General features: G+C 27.7%; 1 protein-coding gene and 1 long non-coding RNA gene across 4 annotated transcripts in view; one reads left to right on the forward strand and one right to left on the reverse strand.

Moving 5' to 3' along the window:
- The window catches only part of LOC136083867 (TNF receptor-associated factor 3-like), a 114532-nt gene that overhangs the window by 53272 nt on the left and 41260 nt on the right, over positions 1–20000 (reverse strand). The gene's annotated exons all lie outside the window — the stretch shown is intronic.
- Positions 18478–20000, forward strand: part of LOC136083866 (uncharacterized) — an 8717-nt gene continuing 7194 nt past the window's right edge. Inside the window, exon 1 of the long non-coding RNA XR_010640167.1 lies at positions 18478–19011. This is a non-coding gene — a long non-coding RNA (uncharacterized LOC136083866). The remainder of the gene's footprint in view (positions 19012–20000) is intronic.

Consider the following 20000-nt stretch of genomic DNA (forward strand, 5'->3'; position numbering starts at 1 on the left):
AATTTCACACATTTTTTAGTTTTGCGTGGGTAGCAACAACATACCAACTCCCTGTAGTTAGAAAACAACATGCCAACTCCCTGAACCAACGCTTAAATGTTCTAAAGTCGAACCAACCAGATTTAGAACTGTCGAATATAGTTCCAGGTGGGCTACCATATGTCCACTCTATGTAGCAGTTTGCAGCTTTATAAACAACCATGGGAGAAAGAACTGACCTGCTGCACTCCCACAGTACATAATACTAATAGCTCCTTTAAAATGCTGCATTTTTCTTTTTTTGTCTCATCATAGTTGAATATATTGGTATTAGGAATGTCTTGAAGTGTAATGAAAAACTCATCGAAATATGAACAGACTGAATTTCAATCAATTTCAGCTCTTGCTGGTTTTATGTTGTCAGCAATTTGAGCAGTCAGATTATTGCAAACAATGAAAGATTGTATCCAATCAGAGCCAGGCAAGTTATTTTTAAATTTTAAATCAGTAACACCCATTCTGTATAGATAGTCTTTTGCTAGAAGACGTATATCCAACTTATCCAAAGGTAACTTCCACTCTGTCAGGATGCTAATAATTTGTAGAATCTTTTCTTTGGTATGGGGCTGTAATCTGGTCTGCCCTCCAAAGTTTTTTATATGTCTTAGTTTACTCTTGTTGTACAGAGTACCATATGGTATACCATATAACTTGAGTGCCTTATAAACTGATATTCTGTTAGTTGAGATATCAAACAAGGCATTTTGCATTGCTTCTGCTGGATACAATGCATAGGATCAATTACCTGGTTTATATTTAAAAGCTCTAATGAATTCTTCTGCAATTCTTTGTGTGATATTTTGTATTAGTGTCTTTTTTAACTAGAAATAATCGTTTGAAACATTAAATAATCACAACAAGATTGAAATATCAAATATTGAAAATTATATCAAAAAGTAATTGGGAGTAATCAAAAATGAGTGGTATATTACAGTTGTATTATAACTGGAATATACCACTTAAACATCTAAGTATAGATTTTTAGAAAAAAATTTATTCCAAAAAATTAAAATCGTATGTTTTTTGACATTTTTTTGATACATGTAAAAATCGTTATTTGGTTGCTCAAGTCATGTTAATCCCAACACATTTGCACAAATTAGAATCACTTTACAATCCTAAAATTATAAAAATATAAGCAGAATATAATAATGTACTCAAAAAAAAAAAAAAAAGTTTCTAATTTTGCAATTAGATCTCCAAATCAATACTTTTGTAACTAACAGGAAAAATTATCAAAGTCACCACTCGTATCAAAATTTTACGGTGTATATATATATATATATATATATATATATATATATATATATATATATATATATATATATATATATATATATATATATATATATATATATATATATACAAATACATAAATACATACATACATACATACATACATATATATATATATATATATATATATATATATATATATATATATATATATATATATATATATATATATATATATATACAGTATGCAAAAAAAAAATTGGTGAAAATGATTGCTTTTCAAACCTTTTGAATTTTACACAATTGATCTAATGATGCATAAAATTGACTGCAAAAAAAAAAAAAGTCGTACAGTTTAAGAATAATGTCAAACTGATCAAATTCCATTAAAATTAGTATTGAATGGGGCCTCCTTTAGACTTGATGGCCTCATCTAGATGATTTGGCATGGAGTTGATCAAATTTTGGGTCTCTTCTGTTGTTATATTATCGCATGGACTCAATATAGCTTCTTTCAAGTTGTCTTTGCGTCTAAATGCTTGTTTACCAATTTTTCTGTCCAAAAAACACCACCAATTTTCTATTGGATTCAAGTCTAGACTTTGAAATGGCCATTGTAAAACATTGATGTTATTTATGTCAATGTATATCTTCGTTTTCTTAGCGGTATGTTTTGGATTGTTATCCTGTTGGAATATGAAATCGCTTCCCATTCTCAATTTTTAAGTATATAGTTGCATGTTAGCTTTGAGAATTTCACAATATATCGAAGCATCCATTTTGTCATCAATAAATAAAAATTTTCCCACTTCTTTTCAACTCATACTACCCCAAACCATCACATTTCCTCCTTCATGCATTACACTTTTTGGACTCCATCCAATGAGACAAGATTGCATTTTGACTCATCTGGCCACAAAATTTTTTTCCAATATGATATCAGCATTTTTAAGTATTTCAATGCAAATTCCAATCAATGGTTCATTTGTTTAGAAGTTAAAAAAGGTTTACTTCGAACCACTTTACCTGTATATCTTTGTTCTTTTAAACAATTTCGATTATTTGAGGAGTCACTGTGACATTATGATTTTCTTGAATTTTTAAAACTACTTTAGCTTTATAACAAATCTAATTTTTTTCACATTAATGACGACATTAATGATATTTTGATCAATTGCACTAGTGGTCTTGCATTTTTGTCCACAACCAGCCACACTAGCAACCGTTCCAATCAGATAATGCTTCTTAACAATTGAAAAAATGAAGTTATGCTATGACACAAATAACATCAGTGTTTTGGAATGACCATTTCAAAGTCTGGACTTGAATCCAATAGAAAATTGGTGGTGTTTTTTGGACAGAAAAATTGGTAAAAGTGCAATTAGACGCAAAGACAACTTGAAAGAAGCTATAATGAGGGCATGGGATAATATAACAACAGAAGAGATCCAAAATTTGATCAACTCAATACCAAATCATCTAGATGAGGCCATCAAGGCTAAAGGAGGCACCACTCGATACTAATTTCCATGGAATTTGATCAATTTGACATTATTTTTAAACTGCACGATTACATTTTTTGCAGCCAATTTTATGCATCATTAGATCAATTGTGTAAAATTCAAAAGGTTTGAGAAGCAATCATTTTCACCAATACACAAATAAATTCTTAAAACAATACTTGATAAGATATCTAAAAAAAACTTTCAAATATTTTAACGGACAACTCATTGTGTCATTTTGACAACATTTTGATGCAATCTTTGAAATTACGATTTTTTTTTTAAGTGTACAATTAGTTTTTTTGCATACTGTATATATATATATATATATATATATATATATATATATATATATATATATATATATATATATATATATATATATACATATATATATATATATATATATATATATATATATATATATATATATATATATATATATATATATATATATATATATATATATATATATATATATATATATATATATATATATATAAAATCCATAATCTCAAACATTTATATTAGGAAAAGAGAAAGGTTTACTGGAGTTCGTGCAATATTATTACTTTTTGATCTCCTTTTTATTTTCACAACAATATATAAACTTGTCAAAAATGAAGTTACAAAATAATTTTATTCATGGCTAACTGAAGATATATATTTAAAAAATACATTAAAATAAACTATATACGCAAATTTGTAGAACCTAATATAAGCTAAATAATTTAATCAGCGTATGAAAAGTAGGGCAATTCCATTTTACCATTTAAAATGGGTATAGATGTGGAAAATTCTGTAACAAAAACTAAGAATAATGGCGTAAATATTTCTTAATTAAAATGGTTAATTGATTAGGGCGAGGTAATTTAAATTTTTTTTTTATAAAAAAAATAAATATTACATAATTAGTTAAATTATGTTCATAGCGCGCTGTACGGAACAGTAAAACAAACTTCTATTTCCATGATGTAAACAAACCACCATAATGGTAGTAATTTTTTTTTTAAATAGAAAAAAGTTAAACTTTGTTATATATTGCCAAAAATTTTTGTTGCAGTCAATATTCATATATAAATATATATATATATATATATATATATATATATATATATATATATATATATATATATATATATATATATATATATATATATATATATATATATATATATATATATATATATATATATATATATAATATATATATATATATATATATATATATATATATATATATATATATATATATATATATATATATATATATATATATATATATATATATATATATATATATATATTTATATATATATACACATATATGACAATATTTCAAAATCAGTAGTTTTTATAGCTTTTATGTTTAGTAAATATCTTTATTTAAACATGTGTTTAGTAATACATTTCTTGCTGTTTTGTATTATAATCAGCAAACAGTGGCGGATCTATATATGGGCTAATGGGGCTAAAGCCCGGGGCCCCGACCAGTAAGGGGCCCGTATGAAAAGAGAAATTTTACATATTATCGTGAATATTCATTTGTCAAATGTAAAAGTGGTTAAATAATTAATTATTTCAAACATAAGTAAGTGTATGTGAAAATTCAAACGAACGAAAACTAAATTTTTAGAATAGAGAATAAAAATTGTATTGGCATTGTTATCGCTACGATGATGTTCAAATGCTTTTGTATTGAAAAATTGTTAAGTGTCTTTGCTAGCTTTTGTAAAAATAGTGCACCTGCGACTCATCTTTGAATGATTAAGTTTATTTTTGTGCAAATTCCACTGATTATTTTTCATTCGTTCGGTATTAAAATTATAACATATTAAATAAAATTTATATAAATTTTATTTCTATATTGGTTTAACGATGACGTGTCGTAAATATAAAAGTGGGTGTCAAAAAAGAAAATTAGCAGAACAGAAGCAAAACGCAATAAAAAAATGCAAAACATTAACCAACTTCTTTTCAATCCAATCCCAGATCGACGAAACATCTTCAGCTCAAATTAAAGATAAAAATAATGATCAAAATGTTTCAATATTTGAATCATCAGAAATTCAAACATCCCCATACATCGTTGAACTGCCCTCCGAAGATAATTTTTGTGATTTGGGCACACGGCCGGATATATTAAATAGCGATTTCATTAATTTTTGTTTAACCAAAGATACGACATATTTTCAAAATAAGGTTTTCCATAAACGTGATTATGCAGCTTCGTGCAGAATTTCAAAAACACAAAATCGATATTTTTCCGAAGAACTATTTAAAAAACGGCTTAAAAATGCACTGCCAGTGTCAAGAAATTGGATATGTTATTCGAAAAGCACAGGAAACATATATTGTTTAATGTGCAAATTATTTTCTATAAACGTACAAGCATTTTCCAAAGGGTTCTCTGATTGGAAACATGGAGAGGAATATGTCATACTCCACGAAAATTCTACGCCGCACAAGAACGCCGTTATAAATTGGACAACGCGAAATGAAAGGAAAAATACAATCGATAAACAATTAATGCAAGAATTAGAGCAGGAATCAGATAAATTTTATAAAATTTTGAAGCGTGTTGTTGCTGTTGTTAAGTTTTTAAGTGAACGAGGTTTAGCATTTCGTGGTCACAATAAAACATTTAGAGTTCCAAATAATGGCAATTTTACGGGCTGTTTAGAATTGATTGCTGAATTCGATCCGTTTCTTAAAGAGCACATACAGAAATTTTCAGGAAAAAAACACTCTGTTTCTTACCTAACCAAAACTGTGTATGAAGAAATTATTACATTAATGGCGAAAAAAGTAACAAAAACAATTATAGAGGAAGTCAATTCGACAAAATATTATTCGATTGTTGTTGATTCAACTCCGGATGTGGCGCATGTTGATCAACTCGCTATTATACTAAGATATTGCTATCAAGGTGATGTATTCGAGCGATTTTTAACAATTACCCCAATCACTTCACATACTGGAAAATCTCTACTAAATGTAGTCAAAACAATATTAGATACAAATAATTTGTCCATCAAAAATTGTCGCGGCCAATCATACGACAATGCCGCCAACATGTCAGGCCAATATAACGGCTTAAGGGCACTACTGCAGAGAGAAAATCAGTTGGCAGTATATACACCGTGTGCAGCACATAGTTTAAATCTGATAGGGATAGAAGCCGCAAAAGTTGTGCATGAAGTTGTAATATTTTGCGGTACAATTCAGCAATTATTTGTGTTTTTTTCAAGTTCTACTAAAAAATGGAATGCAATTACCGACGCTTTAAAATTAAATGAGAAAACGCACACCCTAAAAAATTTAGGCAAAACCAGATGGTGCAGCCATTATGAAGCTGTTAAAGCTTTAAAAAATAATTATGAAGAAATTTTAACGGTTTTAAAATCAATTGCAAACGATGACCAAGAAAAAATGGACCAAAGAGAAGAAGCGAAGACATTATTTTCAAAAATGACTTCATTGGAAAATGGAATTTTGGTTATTTTTTGGGAACAAATTCTGGAAAGAATTAATAAAGTAAATAAAAAATTACAGACAGCCGGACTAGATTTGTTAGACGCCTCCGCTCTTCTTTCATCACTTGAAGGATTCATTAAAGAAAAAAGAAACAATATCGACACCGAATTGACCCAATACGAGATATTAGCAAAAACTTTGACTAATTACCTTAGTTCGGAATATAAAGATAAAAGAAAAAGAATACTAAGATACTCAGACGGTACAACAGGGTGTGGGAGCAACTTAACAGGGAAAAACTAATTTAAAATTGAAATCTTAAATGTCGTTTTGGACAAATTTCAAAACGAATTTCAAAAAAGAAAAAAAATATACAAGGAAAATTCTGAGAATTTTAAATTCTTATTTGATATTGGAAACAAGAAAACAAAAATAATAGATGAATCCAGTATGCAGAATGCATGTAAGTTTTATAAAGAGGATATTGAAGATTTTGCAACGCTGAAAAACGAATGCATTCATTTTAAAGAATATATTAACATAATTGTAGTTAACGAGCAAAGCCAAATTAATTGTGCTGAAATTTTAAAAATAATTTATGACAAACACCTTATCGATACTTTTCCGAATTTGTACACAGTAATGAAAACTTTCTTTACAATACCTATAACCAATTGTGAAGCAGAAAGATCATTTTCCAGAATGAGCTATATTAAAAATAAGCAAAGAAATACAAGGAGTGATGACAGATTGGCTGATTTAATGCTTCTATCCATAGAACATAAAATTACAAAGTCATTAAACTACGATGAGGTTATAAAGGAATATGTCCTAATAAAGGTTCGAAAACTGCGTCATTAAAAATCTTAAAATTAAATAACTTGTTTTTGTTATGAATTTATTATGCTTAAATATTTACGATATTTGTGATTGTTAGTGAATAAGAATAATAATAATAAAACAATTAATCTTTAAAATTGTCTTTCATTTTATTTAAATAATGAACCGAAAATCAATTAATCGCATAATCAATTTAAAATCTTTATTCGTGTAGAGCTAGGCCCCCTTGCTATTTTTAAGCCCTGGGCCCCCAAAAAGCTAGATCCGCCACTGTCAGCAAAATATTCATAATTTATAAAAGTAATATAATTATATTATATATGTTTTTTATTATAGTTTACAATTTTATTTTCAATTATAGTATTAAAAACAATGATCTACAATTTCTACAATTAGTATTAAGCGCATTGATCTAACTGTAACTAAATAAGAAATAAAATATTGTATTTTAAAATATGTAACTGCATCTTGTTTTCAAATAGATAAATAAAATGGGAAAAGCTGCTAAGTCCCTTGAAAGTAGAACTCGTTGCACAAGTTCTCGGTTTGCAGGACTACCAAATGATCTTCCAGTTAGCGACCTTCCCACATTTAAACAAGTTATACAGTTCAGCTACAAGTTCAATAAACAACTCACTGCCAAAAAAATAACTGAACAAATTTATTACAGCAAAAAATATTTTATTAGTAGTGTTTACTATTTTTTTTATTTAGGTACCAGTGAATGAAAGGGAGTACCTAAAAGACCAAAGAGCTAAAAAGGGTGGAAAAGGGTCATTTCAGATAGGCAAAATTGATCAAAAGGACTAATCAAGTTAAAGAATAAACAAGTATTTAGAACATTGTATAAACAAGAGTTTTGTGTGGAAAGTCTTGAAGAATCGAATTTAGTGGTAAATAAGCATATGTATATTTGTTATTAGTGATTCGTAAGTACAATTAAATATTTAGAAAGAAGTGTCTTAAATTGGTACTTAAATTGGTTTAACCAGTGTTATTGGGCTAGCATAACTGATATCTGGTATATTTATAACTGCAAGTATATTGTTTAATTCAAGTATATATAATTTTTGTTTAGTGTGATAATCCTTGTTCTGATGGTAATGATTGTGATGACGGTGAAAGTAACAATGATCCATTTTTTTATGAAGAAATGTCTACTTTATATAATTACAAACACTTGCCTAACTTTGCAAAAGCAGAAATACGTTATGGAATTAGTAACAATGCCACTGCTCATTTAGGTACAGGGTTACTAATTGACTATGGCATAGTAACAGCTGCTGAAAGAACTAATATCATTACAGAAAAGAAAGTTTTTAGTGAGAAGTTTAGAATAGGAGAACAACTTGACATTGACCATAGTAAAGAGGTTTTTCAACTAAAAGTTATTGGAGTTGATGATAAAAAAGATAAAGAAACGCTTGTTCACACAATTGCTTACAATTCAGAAGGTGAGCCAACTATAATACCTGGAATTGAAAAAGAAGCGCATCTCACATTTACTGCAGAAAGTGGAACAAAGACAAGAAAATATTTAACACATACATTTATTACAAGTGGAACTGGAGTTTCCAAAGCAAATTCAACTAAAGAAATTCTAAATTATTTTAACAGCACTGAAACTCTTGCAGCTGTGGTTCTTGACAATACAAGTTCAAATACTGGTACAGACAATGGTCTCGTTGTTAAGCTAGAAAAATTTATAAATAGAAAATTACATTTAGTTGGATGTCAGCTTCACCAAAATGAATTGCCATTAAGACAAGTAATTATTCTACTTGATGAAAACACATATGATCCAAAGAAGTATAAAGGTCCAGTTTGTTCATCGGTTTCAGAATATTCCATACATGAACTCCCTATAACAGTTTTTTCTACAATAATGTCTGAAATTCAGTCATTTATGGATGAGCGTGTTGTTTCTGATTTAAGTAATCATCAAAGAAAATTGTATGAATACACCATTGGTATATCTACAGGTAAAATTTCAAAAAAATATGCAATGACAAAGCCTGGACCTGTGAACCATGCAAGGTGGTTGACACTTGCATTATGCATTATGTATAAATATACTAGAGAAACTAATCCATCGGCAGAGTTGGTTATGATAACGAAGTATATAGTCCAAGTATATTTTCCAATTTGGTTTGCTATAAAACGATCAGGTCATTATAAAAATTCAGCAAAAATTCTGTTTAAAATGATTGAGTTGACTAAGTTGCAAGAAAAAGATTCAAGAAGTCGTCTTTAAAAACTTAGCTGGAAATTCATTTTGCTGTATACAGGAGAATTTTCTCTATTGCATGATAATGGATAATGAGAAAGTAAATCGCGACAAAGCCATAGATCGAATACTCATTATTAGGAAACTAAATGAGGAATATAAAGAATTTGTTCCTAAGCTTAAACCCAAAACAATAATAAAAATTGATTTTGATTGTAACTGCTGGATTGATCTTGTTCAAATATGCCAAATTGAAGTGGAACCTCCTACTACAATTTATTTTTCATCTGTTGAACTGATGAACGCAAAAGAATCGGGGAAGATTTTACCGCTTACATTTTTTCCAAATAACTCTCAGTCGGTTGAACGTGCAGTTAAGTCAGTAACCGAAGCATCAAAACTGGTTTATGGTCTCAAAAAAAGGAATAACTTTATTCTTACTAAAAATCTGAGTAGGAAAGAAAATCATAGAAATGTTACCAAAAGCAATTATATTGTTCCAAGCGTTTAAAAAAAACTGTTAAATGTAACTCTTGTGCTATTAATTGTAATAAGAACAATTTATTTATTTGAACTTATATAAATTTATAAAATTAATTTTATATTCGTTTTCCAAGGTTTAGGTATTAGAAAATGAACTGATTATTTCTTTTTTAAAACGGTAAAAAAATATAAAAGGGGTAAAAAATAAAATCATTTTTAAACCTTGCTTTCTTGTTTTGGGGGTGGTCAATGCATTATTTAGGAAAGATGACACGTCTAAAATAAAACATTTTTTTTATATATTGATCATAGCAGTGGGTAGGATTCCCCACGCAACTTCACTAACTCCTAACTGGAAGCGGGGGCAGCCAGAACTCGCTGTTTTTTTATTAATTTTTTTTTGTAATCTCTATAAAGAAAAAATTTTTTCAGATATTTATGAGTGGGGGTCCACGAGGCATGGAAAGCCATCACGTCACCTAAGAAAAACCCTAATTGGCGCCCCTATTATTTTAAATTTTTCTATATCAATAAAGGATCCTTATTTTTTTACGTAACGTTTCTTCAGCACCCCTTAGACATCTGCTGCCAGGGACAAACTGTCATGCCACTAGTCGTGCAAATGATAATGATCATTATTATTTTTGTTCAACTTCTGTTTTGCTTTTATTATATTATTGTCTAAGATGCTTAAAAGTGTTAATTTATGACTAGCATGTTCAGCGCCCCCTATCACCCTAATATTACATGGGTGGTTGGCCGTAAAATATTCATAATAATGTTCTTTGCTATAAGTGATAGCAAACAACATTAATATAAGCCTTAGACAATAGATTCAAACCATTTTTTGTTACATGCTTTATTCAACAAAAGTTTATGTATTCGCACAAAAATACCCAATTTTATCCATTTTTAAATGTTAAAGCCCGAATCAGTTTTATATTTTTGTAATTTTTTTTTTAATGTGCTTAGTTTTATATATTAAATCTTTCACGCCCATACCAATTTTTGTTTTCGAAAAATTTTGCTCAATGGAATTGCTCTAATGAAAAGGGGTTGATTTATTACGATGGGGGTTAGAAATAGTTAAGCCCCTGGTTAATCTATTTCGCCGTATTTAAAAAATATTTAACTCCCAGGGTTAATTTACGGTGCACAGTGGGATAAAATCGAGTTTTTTGTGCCAAAATTATTTTCATAGTTTTTTTACTAGAAAAGCTATAATATATAAAATGCATAATATATAAAAGGCATAAATTTGTGTACAAAACATCTTTTTTACGTGTTCAGTATTTCTCATTAACTGACCTTTAACCGAAAACCAATCTTTTGTTACGGTTTTTTTTATTGCAAAAGGTTGCAAAATATTTATGATGCATGGCTATTTACATACATTTAGCATAAGATTTACATGATCAAATGTTTGGAGGATATTAGAGGATAGTTTATCTGATACCTAATAGTAAAGGTTAGTAGCAAAAAAAATATCGAAAACTGTCTGTTTTTGATGCATAAAAACTAATGATTACACTTACGTTAAATTGTTTTTAAAAGTCTGAGCGAAAAAAGCATTGTTAATTAAAATAATATATTTTAAAATAAAAGTCTATTAAGTTAATTTAAAACAATAGTAGCTTAAGAAAGTTGATAAATAGAAAATGCAAAATAGCGTTTTGGAACACATGTTAAATTAACGTGTAAATAACCGCATAAAATAACGTTTTAATTAAGATTTAATGTTTTTTTAACTAAATATTTCCTCTAATGAACATGTCTTCGCCATTATGACAAATTTTCACCGTGCAATGCCGACATTAATTTTTTGGTATTTTGGCACACGTAATAATAAAGTAATGATAAAGTAATAACCAAATAAATAAATAATGTAAAGGGTTTTAAGGTGGTACACTACTATAAAAATACTGATTTTGGAGTAAAATGTCAAAATTTAGTTTTTAGTACCATTTTTTTCCAAATTTTATTTCCAAATTTATTTCCAATTTTCCAAATTTCTACAATTCCAATTTTATTTCCAAAATTCCAACTTTATTTCCAAATTTCCAAATGTATAACCATATTGCATTATTTAATAGTAAAAAACATTTAAAAATTGCATTTTTCATGAGTTTGAGCGTTAGCAACAAAACAAAAACCCTTATTTAACCTCTAAAGTCTAAGTCCAAATAGCTTCTTTTAAAACAAAGCAGTATATATCATCAAACTCAATTCCAATTTAGGTTAAAAACCTGACAATATCAGTTTATGGGAAGATGGCAGACTATGGCGTTCAAGATAATCAACTACTATTAAAATATCTTAATGGTAGACTCAAAATCTGAAAGAATTATTGAATGCCATCATATGGTCCAGAGTTCCAAAGAACAGTTTTTTTTGTAAAAATATAGTTAAAATAGGAATATACTCTGCTGTTATTTGTTTTAATAATGGGAGTAAAGATAATTTGAGTGTTTTGAACTTTCACTGGGTTTATTACCCCAGCAAGCATATAACTTTATTTCAACGTTATTTCAACGCTGCGAAATGGTTGATATATGGTTAAAAAATAACGATCTAAATTTCAACGTTATTTCAACATTACTTCAACATTAAAAAAAAATATTTAAATTTTCAACGTTGATTCAACGTTTATTTTTAACTAAAAATTGAATTAACGTTGAAAATAAACGTTGAATTAACGTTGAAAATAAACACAACATTACGAAAAATGGTTAAATAACGTTGAAAATTAACATTGAAATACACGTCTTAGCAGTTCCGACGATTTCATGCGCGCGCAATATATAATAGTACGTCATGATTCTTTATGCGCAGAATCACATGAAAACAAATAAATTCACATCTAAATTAAAATAGTAACCTTGAAAAAAATAGTTGTTTACTTAAGATCATTTTTTTTTTCATAAAAAAGATATTGATTCCCTTCATATAAGTTTACTTTACCCATTTTAAGTCTAATGTCTGTACTGTTTATATGTTTTTGTTATATAATATTTGTAATCAAGGAAAAAACAACAACAACAAAAAAGTTTGTACGTTGAACGTAAAAGCTCTAAACGAAAATAAAATCATGCTTATTGGGAAAGAAGAATGGAAAATGGTAATATATATATATATATATTTATATATATATATATATATATATATATATATATATATATATATATATATATATGTATATATATATATACATATACATATATATACATACACACCCACACACCCACACATACATATATATGTATATATACACGCATATATATATATATATATATATATATATATATATATATATATATATATATATATATATATATATATATATATATATATATATATATTTATATAGATATTGTATATATACAGGGCCGGTTTAAGGATTTTTTTTGTATATGCGAGATCAAGGTTTGGCGCTCTTATAAAAAAAAGTGTCGTCATTTAAAACACTAAAAAGTAATTTTAGGGTTTAATATTTTTTTAAGTTTTTAAATAACAAGATGAGTATATTTGTATGTGATTAAAAATTAAATGAACAATCAAATATATTTTAGTAGAGAAGGTTATAAATAGGTTTTATATAAATAAACCAGTAATTTTTCACGACAGTTGTAATAAAAAAATCAAAATATAATGGTATGCGTATCATTAACTTATCATAAAATGTGTTTTCGGTAAATTGCGCATACTTATTAAAACTCCAAGAATACATTACAAATATAATATCCTATTAAGTGTATACCGTACATTACTTAAAAACTGAATACATAATTGAAAGCGCCGTAATTAATTTTTAAACAAAGAAATTAACAAAAAGATATATTAAAAAAATATATATATATAAAAATGTTGTCAATAAAACTATCCAATGGAATGGTAAATATCATACTTTTTATGAACAAATAAATAACCCTAACAGTATATTTTTTAGGTAGATTAATAATACAAAAAGACATAAAATAATAAACATCGTAAAATAACTTTTATAGACAATGTAAATGGCAAATCTAACAATGTATCGAGTAATAATTTTAAAAGTTGTAAAGCCTTTAACAAACACAATGCTTTTAGAAACTTTTAGAAACAAACTTTTCTTGCCTTAACTTTAGCAAAGTCTTTTAGAAATGAATCAGTTTCAATTGTACTCAGAACCTGGTGTTCAATTGCTAATGTGGCCAGCCCACTTAGGTGGTCCTGAGAAAGAGTTGATCGAAGGTAATTTTTGATAATTTTCAATTTAGAAAAACTTCTTTCCCCACTGGCCACTGGTACGGGAAGGGTAAGCAAAATTTTCAGTCCTACATACACATTTGGAAAGATGTAAATCAAGCTTTTTTTTGTAATATAAGACAGTGTTGTTTTGGGGCAGCTATCGTTCGTCAACATTGGAGCTAAAATTAAAATTTCACAAAACAGTTCATTCCCATTGATGTTATTTTTGCATTAGCTGTCAAAATGGATTGCAGGTTTTTGCACTTTTCTTTAATTGCTTATGTTTCACATTTGTCTATTTTTTTTGATGTTATTAAGGAATTCGAAATGTTTGCTGTGATTTTCCATTAGTTCAAATCTTTCTGACAATGAATTAATTGCAGTGTCTAAAACTAAAAAAAAGAAATTTACTTTGAAAGACTCTTTTGCTCTCCTTGGCCTAACCACTACTTCATCAGAGAAATTTAGATGGATGTCCAGTTTTTCGGCTAGTTCCGTTGCATCTGTAATAACGTTATTCAGTCCATTTTCTGATCTCAAGTTCTCCAAAAAATACTTAACACTTTCAATTAGTTTCAAAGCGCTCTGCAAATCAACAGTTTTCATCTGAAGTGTTTTGCTTACTAATTTAATTTTGAACAAAACATCATAACAAGTGACCAAACAGCAGAGGAATTTGAAATCTGTAATTTTTTTTGGCAATTCCCATAGCGGTACATTTTCTAAAAGCATCAATCTTAGAATTTAACGTTGATTCATAGACAGCTTAAGGTTTACAGTTAAGCTAGTTACATGGTTTGTTAATAATTCCATCAATGGTTTGATCCAGAAAAAAGGTTATATAGTTCCTGTATGTTGATGAAAAAGATAACAGCTAAAGTGCAGGAAAGTGCTGCATCATTGACAACAAGGTTTAATAAATGACTTCCACATGAAACAAAAAAGCTCGTGGGTTAAGGTCAAGGATTCTTTTTTGTACTCCTGCATTCTTTCCCTTTATATTTGATCCATTATCATAACCTTGGCCACGCATATTTTGTAAAGATATTCCATTTTTTTGAAAGCTCGTCAAACAAGCAAGCTGTCAACCCTTGCCCAAATGTATCTGAGACTTGAACAAATCCAAGAAAATGTTCCCTTACGTTTACTTCTTCACCTGGAAGTGCATAGATAAACCAAACTTCAAGAGTTATTTTTTCTTTACGACTTACGTCAGGAGTGCAGTTAAGGATTATAGAATAATACAAAGCTTTTTTCAGTTCACACACAATATGCTCTCTGTAACTTTACAGGAAAGAAGAACAATAAACTCATTTTGAATTTGTTTGCTTAAATAATGCACGTGAGTTTCTTTAGCAGTTATCCGACGAAGATGTTCAGAAAGGACAGTGCCAAATTTTGAAATGTGTTCAACAAGTTTTAAAAAGTTTCCATTGTTTTCTTTGAAAACTGTTTCACTTGTTCCATGAAAAGCTAGTCCTTGAGTGCCAAGGAATTCACAATACGAACAAGTTGTTTTAAAACTGCATACCAATGGTCAGTTTCAGCTTGAATCATACGTTGATGTTGGGAATCAATAGTGTTGCGTAATTGCAATCTTGTGGCAAGTTCTCAATAAGAAATGATCGCATATCCGTGAGAGGTTGACCTTTTATGTGTACGTAAAACATTTGACATGCTTTTCCAATCAGAATATCCCTCTTTTCCAGAAAGATATATGTCATCAGTACTAAATAGCTTGCAAAAAAACCAAAATACTGAATTTTCAGATATTGAATACACTAGCCAATCCCTGTCAATGTCTTCTCCATTAGGCAACTTAGTTTTGTAGTTGACAACTGTAAATCATTTGCTTAAACTACTGTCAATAGGAAAGTTAATATTTTTAACCTGCTCTGGTCCTTTTAAAACAAGCACTTGATGAATGTCATCTGTGATTCTGGCTGGCCACTTTCCGCAGTCTTCAAGCGAGTCCCATGATAGTGACGAAGTGACCGCATTTTCTCGCCACCAGAGTTCTGAAACAATAACGATGATTATTTTACTAAATGAGGTTTTATACAAAAACAACATTATTTTTAAAGTTCATTTTTCATAGTGGATGAAGGATGATTATTACAAAGGTTTTTAGTTGATTTTTTAAAATTGCATGGAAATCTTTTTTTTGTAAAATTTGTTAAAAGTAATTTTTTATATTTTATCTTTTATTTTTGTATTTTTTATTTTTTTTTATTTTTACACCAAAAAGAAAATTAATTTGCCGTATTTATTATCATTTATTTTATTTTGTTTACTAATTTCCAGAATTGTAATATATGTTTATATGCATACAAATATACAACTGTATTTTGATTTAGTTTTTTTTAACTCAATTATTTTTGTGAAGAGTTTATTTTGTTGATTTTATTTAGCTTATATATTTTATAAAACTATTATAAACATTCAACTAAAAATAAAGTTTTCAAATTAATAAAGACTAACGTGGTGGAAAAATCCGCTTAAATTCTTTGTAATCTTATACAATTTACGCTTGTTTAAGCGATAAACATAAATAAATGGAAAAAAAGAAAAAATACTTTGGCATTATTTACTTTTTTTTTTAAACTGCTTTTTAAAATATTTTTAAAAACATTTTTAAATTTGTGGCAGATTTTTTTTAACTAAATTAAAAATAGATTTCGTTGGAGAGGAGTTAAAAATAAAGTTTTTATTTTAAAACAAGACTTGGTACTTTCGAAGGCCTTTGACTGTATCCGTATATAATTTTTTTTTCCAACAAAATGCATATAAACTAACAAATTCAAAATCAAGCTCAAACATTAAATAAAGATGGTGAACTTGACGTACTCGTACTTGGTTGGTAATGAAAGCGTTCTCTTAGAGAAAAAGATTGAACTTCTTCTACAGGAATGTCTTTTAAAACTTAAGACTGTGGATTTTCTTCTGACATCTTCTGCTCCTAGAGTACAATTTATTTTATTGTTTTTTTGTAATGACTTATAAATATGGTTGAAAGTACACCCAACACCCAATATCAATAAAAAAAGTGTTGTGAAAATATCACACAATGGTTATTAAGACTTAAATAACGGTCTATTATCTCTCTAAATTGTTATTATTGTATTTATTAACTAACTTGATAATAATAAATGCACTTTTGTATTATTTCATACCTGAAATTGATGCTGATTATTGTTTACATCTTGTTTTTCTAATATAGAGAAAAATTTACTCAATACCTTTGCTTGTTTTTTGTCTTCTCTCTCCATATCTGGTTTGCGTTTTCTGTAAAAGAAACCCGAAAGTTTTTTTTTTCCCGCCATAATAACTCACCCACTAAGTTTTTCAAATAATTAACTAACGATTACTTTTAGCTGTAATTGTTTTTTCATTTAAGTGCTAAGCAAATACTTACAAAATCAATAGTTTAAAATATAAACTTTGGCGCCCCTAATATGTGAATATACAGTAACAATAAACATTTAACACACAAAAACACGATTTAAATAAACAAAAAACTAACAAACTTATTCTTTTAAACAATCACCTAACTACTACTTTTTGATTTAATTATTTTTTTCATTGGAGTGCTGAGCAAATATTTACAAAATCAATAGTCTAGTACATTAACTTTGGCGCCCCTAATATGTAAACAACTCGCTACTTGTACACATTAAAGACGCCAAATATTATTTTTAACTTTAACTTTTTTAAATCCAAATTGAAACTTAAATAAAAAACGAAAAAAAAAAACGTTAACTACGCCAGCGCGGCGCCCCGGAAAAGCCGGCGCCCTATGCAACCGCATAATTCGCATAGCCCTTGCACCGGCCCTGTATATATATTATATATATATATATATATACATAAACACAACTATCATTGTGCATTTTCAAACTCTTTAAGAGCTTTTATTTCTTTTATATATATTCTATAACACAAACATATAAAGAGTATAATATAAGTTAGACTTATATATATATATATAAAATAATTAAAATAAACTTAAATAAAGCAAAATCGATGACTTTATCATAAAAAGAAGAAAAAAATCTTATGTAAACAATTGTTTCTTTCAAGAATATTTTCATAATATATCTGTGTATTTACTTTCTTTCATGCGATTCAGCGCAAAAGGAACCATGACGTGCTATTAAATAAGCGTGCGCACGAAATTATCGGAATTATAAATACGTCTATTACGTTGAAATAGCGTGGAAATAACGTTGAAATTAGATATTAAAGTTTGCTGACGCAATTGTACTAAGAGTTCGGTATTAATATATAATTCAAAATTTCACACTAATTTGTGCGTGGGCAAGTGCTTTAAAAACTTTTAATAAAAGTATTAATGTAATAAAAGTAAAAACATTAAAAGATTTTGTGCTATTAAAATATGTATAACTTTACAAAAATTTATATGAACTTGCATTAAGTACAAGTTTTTTAAAAGTCTTTTTACATTGTGTACAATACTTTACGTTGCATATTTTATTTAAAAATGGTGGGTTAGACAAGAATGTTTAAGTCATTTAAAGATGTTTTTATATATATGTAAAATTTACAATCAAAGTCTTGTTATAGTTATGAAACTATAGTATGGATTAGTATGTTGTGGTTTGTATAGTTAAAATACAATATTGTTTGAGCGAATGAAAATCCATCAAGTTGAATAAAAATGGTTTGTCTATTGTCCGAAATGAAATGTAAAATTTGCAGTAAAAAATTAAAATATAGCACAACAGTTGGTTGGTATAAGTTGTAACATAAATGTGATAAAACTACCGGTATTTTAACCTCTTATATATAAATGATTATAAAATAACTATATTTATAAGAGTAGTATTAAAGACCATTTAATCTTTATCAAATCTTATGTAAAGTATCTATTGCATTATTTTTCTCAGGGATTAGTATAATAACATCAGGTGAAGTAAGAACATATAAAAACTGGATTGCAGGCGTAAGCATAACTCCAAAGTAGGTTGATGTTTTCATTTTATTGTTTTTTTAAAAATATTTTGCTGCATTTTTAAAACAAAATTAAAATGGCATGACAATAGATCAGACCGAAAATTTAAATCGTTAAATAAAAAAGCAAAAAATAGGCTAGTTAATGTAGGCTTTAATAATATAGGAGCTAAGGTATTCAATAAAGTCATTTTCAAACATATTCACTTTGTTTTGTCATGTGCATATAATGCTCAGCCAGAGAGAGGAGCCAGTCAATGAAAATCTCTAAAGAAGAAATAGATTTTTTTATTTTTGATATTTTGGTAATGTCAAGCTGTTCAAATGTAACGGAGTTTAAATTAAAATAAATAAATAAAACATATTCTGATAATAATATGCATACGTCATTTTATAAACATTATGAAAGTAACAAAGAGTATAAGTTATGACTTTTTTGAATAACTTCTATTACTCTATCATCATACCTAATTGTCTAGGATATGTCAATATTTTACCATTCATGAAAACTTATTGTTAATAATTTTTTTTTAAAACATAATAATCTAAAATATCAAGTTGCATAGATGACAAATTGTTAATAAGTTTCTTATTTCATAAATAATTAGTATTTATAAAAAAGTTAGCATTTATAAAAAAAGAAAAAAGTATTAAAAGTTGCTAAAAGTAGGCTAAAATTAGAGCTAAGATATCTTGTAAACTTCAAACAGCAAGAAATTTATAACAAAGAAGTATGAAAGTTGAGGAAAAAGCTTCCATTGAGAATTAAATCACATTTATATAAACTAGTCTACATTGGTTTGTCTACTAACTCTAACCTCTCAGTTGTATTAATGCTTTGTTTTTCAGATCTTAATAAGGATTTTTTTATTACATTTTCTTTGCCGAAATTTTGTTATGTTTTTTTAATTTATGATTTGAGTATTTCATTAATTTAGTTTATTTGTGATTTGATTGTATTTTAACTGTGTTTTTTTTCTTGATTAAATTTATTTTAA

Source organism: Hydra vulgaris, chromosome 08 (assembly GCF_038396675.1).
Source record: "Hydra vulgaris chromosome 08, alternate assembly HydraT2T_AEP".
In the NCBI taxonomy this organism is placed as follows: domain Eukaryota; kingdom Metazoa; phylum Cnidaria; class Hydrozoa; order Anthoathecata; family Hydridae; genus Hydra; species Hydra vulgaris.